The sequence below is a fragment of the Idiotropiscis lumnitzeri genome, chromosome 7 (assembly GCF_059441095.1).
Source record: "Idiotropiscis lumnitzeri isolate Australia: NSW breed Sydney's pygmy pipehorse chromosome 7, RoL_Ilum_1.0, whole genome shotgun sequence".
NCBI classification, from domain to species: Eukaryota; Metazoa; Chordata; class Actinopteri; order Syngnathiformes; family Syngnathidae; genus Idiotropiscis; species Idiotropiscis lumnitzeri.
Window position 1 is genome coordinate 3,427,588 of NC_142397.1, and position 11,917 is coordinate 3,439,504.

An 11,917-nucleotide genomic window follows, 5' to 3' on the forward strand; every position below is an offset into this window, starting at 1 on the left:
CTTTGGTGTCAAGAAAGGTTTCCATTATTTTTTTCAATTTTTTTAGAGTGTATCTGTGTTACAGGGGGTGCGCCAAGTCTGTGGATGATTTGAAAATGTTTTTCTTTTTTCCTTGTGTTGATCCACAACATGGCTCAACAAATTTATGCGTGGATGACGTATTGATCCGTGTGAACAATTTAAAAGTGTGTGTGGGGTGTGTGTGTGTGTGTGTGTGAGGGGGGGGGGTTGTTCGGGTCAGATGTAACGAGATATGCAGCTTTCTTTCTGCACGTTGTCACCGGATCTGCGGCCCCAAGACGAAGAGACTCAGGTGTGTACAAAATAAAGAGCCGGCAGAGGCGAAGCGGGCCTTCTTTCACAGGCGAGGGGAAGGAGGTCCTTCACCCTGGCCCCAGGGTGGGTCGCGGTCCCTTGACCTGCGACCTCGCTCTGAAAGAAGGGAATGCCAGAAAGGGAGCCAGCGACGTGTCTGAGCAGAGCCAGGAGCACAGAAGATAAGGCAATGAGAAAGTCGGCACGCATTTCAAATACAACGTAAGGTGATCGCGGGAGTCAAGTCACGTGACTTGACTGAAGTCACAAGTAATTTTTTTTTTTTTTTTTAAGTATTTTACATTATTACTCGTTTTCCATTGTTTACGTGGCAACATAAAATGCATCACTGAGTAAAAAAATATAAAAATCGGCGTATAGGAAAGTAGCAGTTATAGACATGAGATAGGGCTTAAAATTATTAATACAAGCATTTTGTTTCATTTTGAATGGTTAAAATCTGCTGCAACTCCTTTGTTGTGATGGCATTCATGTTGACTTGAAAGACGTTTGTTCATCTCTGTTGTTCTTCACTCTCGTCCTTTAATCTTCATAAAAGGGCCTTCCTAACCTTTGACTCCTGGTCGCATCTGTCGGTGAAGCCATGTGCCTGCCAGATGTACCTTTTGCAACGGCGCTTCAGTAGGCAAAAATCTCAGGCAGGAAGTCAAGTGACAAGTCCCGACGGAACGATGTTGCCCAGTTGATTTTTGGAGAACTGTAAATGAAGACTTTGAGTCCTGCAGTCCAAACCCACAGTTGGCATCCGAAGGTTCCGAAAGACCTTCCCATGTCCACTTTTTAGGATGTGGATGAATAAAGTGGCCGACAAAAAGAAGACAGATCGTGGTTCCCTCCTCACAAGGGTCGCTCGCGCTGGAGCCGATCCCAGCTATCTTTGGGCAGTAGGCGGGGGACACCCTGAACTGGTTGCCAGCCAATCGCAGGGCACACTGAGACGAACAACCATCCACGCTCACACTCATATCGAGGGGCATTTTGGAGTGTTCAATTGACCTGCCGTGGATGTTTTGGGAATACCCGCAGAAAAGCCACACAGGCACCGGGAAAACATGTAAACTCCACACAGGAAGGCCGGAGCCAGAATCGAACCCACAACCTCTGCACTGTGAGGCCATCGTGGTAACCAGTCGTCCACCGTGCCGCCCCGTTTGTGATCAATATCATCAAAGACTTCCTCGTATAATCAATAACATCCCAATCACGAGTTTCAAGACATCGTCTCTCTTGACCGGTTTCAGACACTTCAGTTATTCTACTTTACGATCACTCGCAAGTACGGTTGAAGTGGCATTTACGGTATTTTGATTCACTTCAGGAAAAGTCTCAAATTTCATGCTGAAAGAATGACATTTAGGGCAGGCGTGGGCAAACTACAGCCCGGGGGCCACATGCGGCCCAATAAACGTTTTGATCCGGCCCGCCGAACTTAAAAAAAAAATGAAATGAATAAACCTTGTTCATGTTTTATTTTCTAAATACTGTGGTGTGTCAAAGACATATATTGTTGTAATGCTTTTGTTCACTTTTATTTAAAATTAAATTATTTTTTTTCTCCGATGAGGTGAGGTTACCAAAACACTCCTGGTCCGGCTTCTCTGTCAAATTTTAGAACCCATTGTGGCCTGCCAATCAAAAAGTTTGCCCACCCCTGATTTAGGGTATCGCGATTGCTGTCAAGTGTCCAAACAGTATCGAACAGTTTCCTTGACGTTTTCCCACATCCGCATTTCCTCAGTCTGCTCGACACACTTTTCCCCTGTCCGATTAGGGCGGCTAACAAGCTTAGCTTTGTGGTGAAAGGCAGGCTTAGCACTGCTGCCGCTCACACTGTAATAATTCTGCTTATTAAAAAAAAAAAAAAAGCACTTACTGCTCGGTCACGCTCCACCTTCCCCCCCAAAACCTCCTCCCTCACTCCAACTCCTGCTTGCTGGCTTCCAATTTACTCGCAGCGAGAGAGAATGAGAGAGAGACAGCCTTGTCCTCATGGAGGAGGCAAACGCTGAGAACAAGTCGTGGTGAGAAAGGAGGCCATTGTAGGGGGCTGGCCTGGGTACAAGTCGCCCATTCAGATGCGACCAGCCGTGTACAATGGCTAAACTAACATCATTGACATTTGGAGTCGGCCGAGCTTCACGAACGAGAGGGAAGAAGATGGAGGAGACGGCGGTGTGGGGAGGGGGGGGGGGGGACAGGGGCCGTTGTCAGGGGGCGCTAATCATCGATCAAAAATTTCATGTCAGCATCGAGGATCAAACCCGAGCTTTTCAAGACATCTGAGCTTGCCACTTCCCCTCTAAAAGCCGTCCCCTGTGGGGCCACACGGGGGGCCACCAGAGGCCGGCGGGGCCACGGAAAACAGGCCCGGATCAAAGAGCAGCTCGCTTCACTCTACTGGCTGCCATTAAAAGACACTTTGATAAAGCATCAAGTGAGCTAATGAGTCATTCCGCTGCTTTTGGTCGGATGGGCACTTCATTGTGGAGTCGGCCAATCCTCCCTCAAGCGGCTCCAGTTGGGCCAAAATACTGCTCGCTGTACATTTTAGAGTTATTTTTTAGTTTATTTAATTTGTTCTCAAATATTTAAATGGACTTGCCTCACCAACCTCTCTCTAAGCTCCTCCACACCAACGAACCAGCCCGGTGCCTCGGATGCCACTGGAGGTACCGAGGACTAAGCGGCGGCTCGCAGGGCATCGAGCATTTTATGTTGACGGGTTCTCTCTTTGAAATGACCTCCGGCTAAATGTTAAGCAATTTGAGCTATCCACTTTTAAAACTCTGGTTAAAACTCATTTTTAATTTTGGGCTTTTGACTCACCATGAGACTTGGTATTGTTTTAGTGCTTGGTGATGTTTACTTTTTTTTTTAATGTTTTTCATTTGTTGCAAATTTCTTTGCGGTTGTATGACAATTTTGGTATGCATCTCACATGTATCAAATTATGATTTAACGTCAATATTGTAAACATTTTATAACAAACATTTTCAAATTTGGCGGGCCGGATTCAAACGTTTAATGGGCCACATGTAGCCCCCGGGCCGTAGTTTGCCCACACCTGCTCTAAAGCATGCTGCCCCCTGTCATCAGAATTCATTTTAAATTTGTTTTTACCTTGAAAATTTTTTTTTCTCATTTTAATACGCCATTTTGTCCCGCCCTTGAGCATGTCCCCAAACGGCAGCAGTGAGCACATGTGCCCGCGTAGTGACGTCAACACACACAGGCATCCCTGTGTGTCCATGCAAGTTGGAAGCGGGTAAACAAGGCCGGACCACCTAGCCCGGGTGAGCCTGATAGCCTGGAGGCAGCCTGCTATGGTGCCCGGTGCCATCCTGCAACCCCCCTCCTTTATGACCCCTCTAGTTGGGGGAAAGGGGTTGGGGGGGTGCAGCTGTGTCTGTTAAATGTAATAACAGCTGTTGGAAGCAACAAACTGAAAACCTGATATACACTCGCGAGGCCTGACCCCTGTCCATGAATCAGCTCTGGACAGGCGCTACTTGAGTGCACCTCATAAACAGAATTCCCCGCAATGCCCTGTGGAGGCCCTTTGGGAAAGCTCAAGCCTATTTTTGGGTAGCCCGCTTAATGCATCCAAACATCTCTTGGGTGCGGAGAGAATGTTTCCGGGTGTATTTAAAGGCGATGATCTGTTTTGGTTTAGGGTGCAAGGAGAGGACGCCGGACAGAGGTGATGACGCTTGATGGGTGTATTAGTACCAGCACTTTGAAATAGAACTCCGGAGACAATATACAGGACATTTGGACTGAGTTGCCAAGGAAACCCAAAACTAAATCTCCCAAAAAGCTTCTATAAGGTGTTGACTAACTGTAATCCACTTTTCATTATTGCCAAACAATTCCGTTTTAGTTGCGTTGATGGAAATTGTGATTCATCGAGGTGTTAATTTGTTTTAGAAAGTGACACAACACCTTCATTGAACTGTTATCGGGGGACATTGACAGATATCGTATCATCTGCATCGCCATGATAGCCAACATTGTGCAGAATTTGACCCAAGGGTAGTATATACAGACTGAACTAAAAGGGTCAAAGTATTGATCCTTGAGGTACCCCACGTCATAGCCAAGAGATCAGATTAGAAATTTCCTATGGTCACAAATTAACTTCTTTCCTTCAAGTAGGTCCTGAACCATTTGAGGACTGTTTAATATAGTCCTCCCCAAGTTTCCAACCTCATGAACAGTAAATTATGATCTACGAATGTGACCGGGATTCTCACATTAGTGAATTTTGCCGTGCAGCTCCTTTTTAAAGAAGACCAAGTTTTGTAAAAAGTAGTCAAACATTGGTTTGACGTGCTAGATTCAGCGATTTATGTTCATTCCTGAAATTTGAATGCTTTAAATCACAAATGCATTTTTTTCCTACCCAGCATGCACTGCTTTGAAACAGCTGTTAACCCGCCAATCAGCGACAAAGACGAGCCTGTCCGCACCGCAAACCTGGGAGATCCCAACACGAGCCCAGGTGGAGTTTACCCGGGCCAGCATCCAGCTCACCTTCTGCGTCCTTTCACCGGACTTTGTGGGGGGGGGGCGTTTGCAATTGGTGCTCACACTGTACGCCACATTGGGGGCTCACAAGGACGGGCCACCCCCTGAGCGGCGAAGGCCACCCAACAGTCCTGACTGTCAAATGTTTTTCCACTTGTTGATGTTTGCGTCCCAGGATTGTGGTTTGTGTGTGAATGTGTGTTTCCAATTTAATATGACGGGAAATGGCTAAAACATCCGCGAAGAACACCTGCTGTGGACATTTCTGCTGTGCGGATCAGGACGTTGGGAGCGGTCCCAAGTTCTGCTCCACCTGGTCAAGGTCTAATCTTCAGAATAATGCCGTCTAAAACGGATCTTTGTCGTATGTTTTTGTTGCTTTGCTGTGTGTGTGTGTGTCTGGTGGGGACCGAGGGGGTTGTATCTATTTTTTTATTCCGGTTGTCCTCGTCAAGGTCACAGGTGAGCTTCAAGACCATCCCAGCTAACGTTTGGCAAGTTTCATATTTATCAGGGATTGTGATAATGACATCAAGGTTTACGCCCACCTATAAGAAAAAAATCATGCGATATTATCGCTATTTTGTCCGACCCCTGGTGGTCACGCTTTTAACACGGTGGTCCGGTGTTTCAACATCAAATGATGTCACATTGTCCTTACGAACCTCTGGCACAACATCTGCATCTTCATCCATAATTGTTCACTTGCACTTTGTGTGTTTTGTAAATGATCCATTTAATGTTGCTAAAGGCTCCAATGATCTCATTTTGTCCTCGTTTTAGTTCATCTCTTCAAGATTTAAAAGTTGAGGCACACACCTGAGCACAATTACACGGCCGGCGCTTGGCTCCAATTTTGAACCGGAGTAAGCGTCGAGAGTGTGGTGTCCTCCCATCTCTGCTTTCCGTCAGGATCATTCCACTGGCTCTCTGTCTCGGCCCTCCATCCTGGAGAACAAGAGGCGTGTCAATCATTAAGTTATATATATATATATATATATATACATATAAAACCCAAATCCGGTTTTGCTTCACAGCATCAATTTTGATCAACATATGGAGCATGAGAAAACCAACAAACGAGACTTAGCCATCTATGCTGAAGCTGCTATTTTCTCAGGTTTAATCACATCCACTTGCCAAAAACGCTCAATGCAGTAACTTCACTTGTGACAGCGGAATTTCCTTCGATGTTGGCCTTCAACAATTTCAACAAATCTCTGTTTGATGACACTAAGTCAAAAGGGATGCAGAAATTGAAACACAATTCACAGCCAATTCATCACTAATGGTCACATGCATGCTTATCCTTCATATCCCCCCCCCTAATGCTTTAAAGAATACATGACAAAAAAATAAAGAAAAAGCAGAGTAAAAAGAAATGCAAGTGGTTACCTCAGCACTTGGCAGGCGCTCTAATTAAAACCAAACTTGTTTCCTTCAGTGAACAAACATGACAGGCTTTTTTTTTCTCTTTCTCCCAGCTAAATATTAAGTGGGTGCAGGTGCGGCAGGAATGCCTACAAATGTGTGTGTGTGCGTGTGTGTGTGTGTCTGTGTGTGTGTCGTTTATTTATGTATTTGTGCATGTGCTTCCTCTTTGCACACTCCAGCCGCACGGCAAAGGAGTCACCATTTGAATTTGTGTTGCTCTGTCGGCGTGCAAGAAAAGCGGCGTGAATGATTTCTGCTCTTTTGAGGAAGGCGAATTGGGGGGCGGGGGGGGTGACTTTCTAAGCAAGACCAGATGCAAGGGGGTCTCTCTCCAGCTCCTGGCGGGAGACTCGGTAGCCCTGGTGGATCCGAGCAGATTTGGGAAAAGTAAACGCCTCCCTCGAATAGACACCTCCCATTTCTTAGATATTGTTCCCACACACGGAAATTCAAGGGTTTGCTAACCAAAACAGCATACATCGCGATACCGACAGACACGAAATGAGACAATTCACCGTACGGTACAACACCACGCAAAATGATACGATACGGTAGGATTCAACGTGACATGATCAGATCCGATACAACACAATTCTATTTTATATAATATGGTAAAATACGCTAAGCACTGGTAAGATTCAATTTCCTACAATACAATCTGGTCAAATGCTGTATGACAGGGGGTGTCAAACTCATTTTTCTCATGGGCCACATAAAATTATGTGGCGGGCCGGATATGGCCCCCGGGCCTTGAGTTTGACACCTGCGCTGTATGATATGACACTTAAAAAAAAGTTTGGATTCTGAATAATACGGTACTGCATAATGCAGGGTAGTACTCTAAATGGTCTAATGCAGTGCTTCTCATTTTTTTTCTGTTACGCCCCCACTAGCAAGAAGAAAACAATTTGCGCCCCCCCCCCCCACCACCACCCACTCTCCGCCGCAACTATAAATAACTGCATTTTTGTCGCAAAACAAACCTACACTGCAGAGTTAATACTCGCTGTGCACAATGGGCAAGGAGAGCGCAACTGCCAACTACTGGAATGGAGTTGCAATTACACTTAATAGTAATATGGCGGGAAAAAAGCATGTTCCCCAGGGTCGCATGCACCCCCCTCAGCATACACCGCGTGTTTAATAAACTCTGATCACTAAACACCGCCCTTTCACTAATGCAAGTTGATGATTTGGAAAAAAAAAAAGGCATCATTAGTCTCGCGACTTCCTGGAAGTTTAGCAGTCCTGAGAGGGAATGCAGGTGGGGTAAACTATTTTGGCATCTTCACGGAAGGTCACACATGCATCCGCACACAAAGACGCGCACGTACACGCGCACGGTGCGCACTGTGAAGCCAGGCAAGCAGGTGAACATCCCGAGGGCAGCGTCAGCGAGACAGAATGGACGGACGCGAAGATTTTCGGGAGGTTTAACATGCTCCGAATAGCAGCGACAACTCGATAGCTCACATTGTACACACAATATGCAATATGACACGCACGCCCCCCCCCCCCCCCAAAAAAAAAAACATACTGCACCTGTGGACGTTGAAATGCTTTATGGAAAATTAGTCATCTTGACTAGCCCATATTTGCTTCCCTTGTCCCTTCCTCCAGGTGTCCCATTTTATCCTCACTGAGGATTTTCCTCAATGTTTGCCAATGAACATGGAGCTGTCACTCTTTGGGTAACACTCTACAAGAAGGTGGATTATTTTTTCCAAAAAATGCTCCAAAAACACAGTCAGCGCCTTTCTAAGGTTTCTTCACACTCAAGACGACATGTCGCGGCACCATGGCATATATTATACAAAATAATGAAATATGCTCAAATACAATGTGCGACTCAAATGTCCACTTTATGAAAATTGTCCTCAATCATAATAATGCACACCACCTAAAATAAAACACAGTGAGGGGAGAATCAGTAAAGGGTTTTCAGTAAAGTATTGATGCTATCCGTTAGCGTATCAATGGCATTTTCTAGTTATGCTAGCATTAAGCTAGCGGAGGTCATTCTTAAGGCTATGTAATTTGCTTGTTTGTACACAAAGTGTAATCCTCATCAAAAGATGCTAAAGATAGACTGACAGACAACTCATTTAAAGGGTTTTATGTGGCTACTGCCTGTGCTAGCATTAGCATTAAGCTAGCAGACTATAGGTAAAGTCTTTCTTTACACATTATGTGATTCTCCTAGTTTTATATTTAGATTGACAGTAAACCTCAACTTAGCGAGGCATTAAAAAGCTTGAAGCCTATTTTTATTTTATTTTGCTGATTTATTTTTGATGAAATGTTCACTATTTGCCAAACCACTCCTTATTGTGAAGTGACTTGAATTGACTTTTTTTGTATTGCCACTCAACAGATATTATTGGTGACTTGCTAGTAAATTAATCTAAAAAGAATCCTAAATTATATCTATATTGTGTATATATTATTCAACTTGTATCTCAAGGCACCACTGGTTTGTCTTTTTAATCCAATGTCGTCATCTGCAGAAGCTGAAAGAAATTTGCTAAAATAATAAATCCTCAAGTAAATTACAGAGACCTTCAATATACAGTCCTCCAACCGCTGCTGGACATTCACTTTTCTGTGCAAGTGTTCTCATTTTTGCACACATCCACTCAACAGACATGATCAAGTGGAGATAAAAAGTCACATTTGTCTGCACATTTCCCACTTTTGCATTAGCACAGCACACATCATCTCGCATTCCTCGTGGATCGCGCCTCACAAGTACAGCTCGTCTTGGCACGGCACTGACCGGGAATTTTCCACAGGTCGTCACACTCACAGGCCTACCTTTGTGTGTACCCGCGCTCTCTCTGGACCCTCCTCACACACACACTCGCACACACACACGCACAATGTGCCAACATACACTGACTCACAAACAGCGTCTTGAAGCCGAGTCCAGATGTTGAAAACTGGCCCACGCTGTCTCGTCGGCCTCGGGCGGCATTTAATATTGTGTTTCGTAAGCGGGAAGCACTTAGTGAGCTATTGTGGCACAAGGTGCCGCATAAATGGGAGTGGATGCGTCCAGCTGGGCTTCGGTGTCGCTGACGTCATTCCTGGCTGTCGGAATGGGAATATTTGCCTTGTTCATTATCAAACGTTGGGCAGGTGGAGCACTAAAAGACGAACACAAATGTGCTTGCTCGTGTTCAGCATGTGAAAGTACTAAATAGGGGTTTCCCAACGTTTATAGAGCCAAGGCACATATTTTGTATTTAAAAAAAATGGCATAGCATGAAACAAATTTGACAAAAAAAGTATATACAGTCGACAGTATACTCGCGGTTTGGCAGCCGCTAACGTACAATGGAACACACCATAGGCTCACAAGCTAACAATTAGCATCAAGGTGACGGTGTTGTTACCCTTTATTAAATGCTAACTGAAAACAAACGGTGGAGCAACACGTGTAGAATGATAATATAAATATAATACATAATATAACTCACTATTGAATATTTTTAGAATCAATCATTTTTGCGATTAAACTGATAAAGTTTTACTTTGCATTCAAGTATATTTCATTTTCTTTTTCCCAATCACTTTTTAGTAACAAATTATTCTTGTTTATTTGGTATTGTTTAGTGATGAAAAAACACGAAACAACATTTAAGAGGGCCTTGTCCTGGTTCAGTTGCTGGTTTGGTTAATGTTTGTTGATGTCATTGTTGCATGTTACAAAGTGAAACGAGCAAATACGATTTGATGGGATATTATGCGGTGCTATACGATATCATGCAAATCCACTTCAAGGGTAAAATGTTAAAGGATTGGACTAAATATTAGCTGTACACTAAAACATTATCGGGGTCAAGATGTTTGTCGGTGTTTAGTGTAGTCTCTGAGTTTTTCAGGATTATTCCCATGCCGAGAGAGAAGCTTTTGCCTTTTCTGAGCTTGTTACCCACAGGGCCGTTGCGAGGCCCCCTGGTGGCGAGGTAATTAAAGCACCACGGTCCAGCCGGGCGGCGGTAACACCCGTAAATCCACAGAGAATGAACGGGGACTAATCCTGTTTGGGGCCATCGGGGAGCACTCCGGCCTCAGCCGGAAAAGACGCGGAGGTCACGGCCGCCGCCCACAATAGCCCAGCGGAGGTACCGGGAACGAGGGGGTGGGCGGGATTCTGGGCGAGGGCGCGGCCGTCCCGCATTCAACGGCACTCCACGTCTCCCTTCTGTGTCAGCGCTTTTGTCGTTGGGAGCGAGAAAAGCTCGAGGGGCCTCGTCTTGTTCTCGTCGCCATTGTGGTGACGTGTGAGGCTCAGGCAGCACTTGCATTGAGTTGGTTCATTGAACAGGAAAAAGGACATGGCGGCGGTCAATGAACACAACAAGCAGCTTGGATTGGCGGCGCTTGACCCACTGCATGTCAGACAAAGTTCATTATGGTTATAACCAAGTGTTAAGCATTCTTTGTCTCTCTGCCAACAACAGTACCTAATTTTTCTCCTGTCTAAGATTTTGTCAGCTCATTACTGCCCTTCAGTCTGACTTTTTTTTTTTTTAAACTGGAACTACACATCAATACAGTATTTCAACACTAAATCGACAAAAAAAAAAATCTGTTGATTTTTTTCCTATTTTTCACTCTGTCGTTAATTTAGAAACACTAATGGTCAAAATACTGTAAAACAGTCAAATCTTTATTGTTGGGACGCAAAAAATAATCTGCGTCACATAACACTATGCAATACAGACTCAGGATTTGTCTAAAATTTTCATGAGGCGTAATTAGAGTGGGGAGGAAAAGTCTACACACCCCTGTTCAAATGGTATGTAAATCATTTCAAACCTTTTTAAACCTGCACAGGTCAAGTGAGTTTTTTTTTTTTTTTTAATTTTTCATTCTTTTTTTAGACCCCAAATAAAGTGAATCTATTCTAGCAGTTTTTTCCTGCAATTTTTTGGCTTTCTGGCCCAAGGCCAAAGATTTGACGATATGACTGGTTTTTCAAACTGTTTATAATGTAAAAGGAGTACATACTATAGATAAGAGCCAAAGAAAAACATTCCAGTCCATTTTCACATATGTCATGTTAGTTCTTTGTATTAACTCCAAAATAAAGTGAGGAAAACGAAATCCAAGACTTGCAAATACCACAAAATTGTAAACTGCTACAGGACTACTAAAGTGATACTTGATCGTTTACTTCTCCTTACTCAATGTCAAGAACTTGCGCAGCGGTTCTCTAGCTAGCAAACTAGCTAGCTTACCACCTAGCTAGCAAGCTAGCTATCTTGCCACCCAGCTAGCAAGCTAGCTATTTTATGGGGGTGAAAGAAAGACAAGATAATGACTCTCTCTATCTATCTATTTTATTTAGGTAAAAGAATGACAGGATAATTACTTTATCTATCCATCCATCCATTTTATGGATGTAAAAGAATGACAATATAATTACTATTTTAAGCTTGAAGCAGAACAAAATCATTTGACCTAAATCATTAGTGTCAGGAGATGATATTTCTCTTCTCCCGCTCATATGTCCTCTGATATCCCCGTGTCTGCCAGAGGAATCCCGACATTCCAGGAGAATTTACGGAATCAACAGGCATGAAATTCATTTCTTCACATGGCTGCTTCTGCA